Genomic DNA, 680 nt, shown 5'->3' with positions numbered 1-680 from the left:
AGTCAAATGCGGAATCTGAATACCAACAGTATACCCACAGGTCTTCAAATTGTGGAATTAAAAAATGGGCTGTGTTTGTACGTAGAGGGGTATAACACGACTGAAGCATCTCACTGAGTACCATGAATTAAGCATTCTATGTTGCGCCACAAAGTAAAATACAATATAAAATATGTACATAGGTTTTAGAAGAAAGTGTTATTAATACCATTGTTTCGTGTACAGTATTCTGTGTGAATATCGAACGCCTGATATACATATGCTGGTCTGTAGTGTAGTGTATTAATCGACGATGATTGAGGCAGGTTGGAGCAAAAAACAGTCAGTATTGATATAGGTTTACAGAGCAAGAAATTGATGCTTGATTGGTTAACTAAACCCGAATGATACCAACACTACTGAATGGTTGTCGCGCTCACCTTCTACCACGCGTCCTCACCTCACATCAGCGCCGTAAGTAAATCAAATTTATAAGGTTCCGCGTGTCCTTCTCCTAATCGATTTAACACCTTGTCTCCGAACGGTACTCGCCTCTGACGCGTAAGCGCATGTCGTAAGTTACGACGTACAGAAGGACTTGGCATTTGCATTGCCTGGAAACGCGCTCCAGCGCGCTCACACCGGTCGAACTCATGCAAAACTTGGCCACATTTGAGATGGCCTTTGAAGGGGTCCACACT

The sequence above is a fragment of the Phytophthora parasitica genome (genome assembly GCF_000247585.1).
Source record: "Phytophthora parasitica INRA-310 unplaced genomic scaffold supercont2.15, whole genome shotgun sequence".
NCBI lineage: Eukaryota > Oomycota > Peronosporomycetes > Peronosporales > Peronosporaceae > Phytophthora > Phytophthora nicotianae.
Note: the sequence above shows the minus strand (reverse complement) of the source record.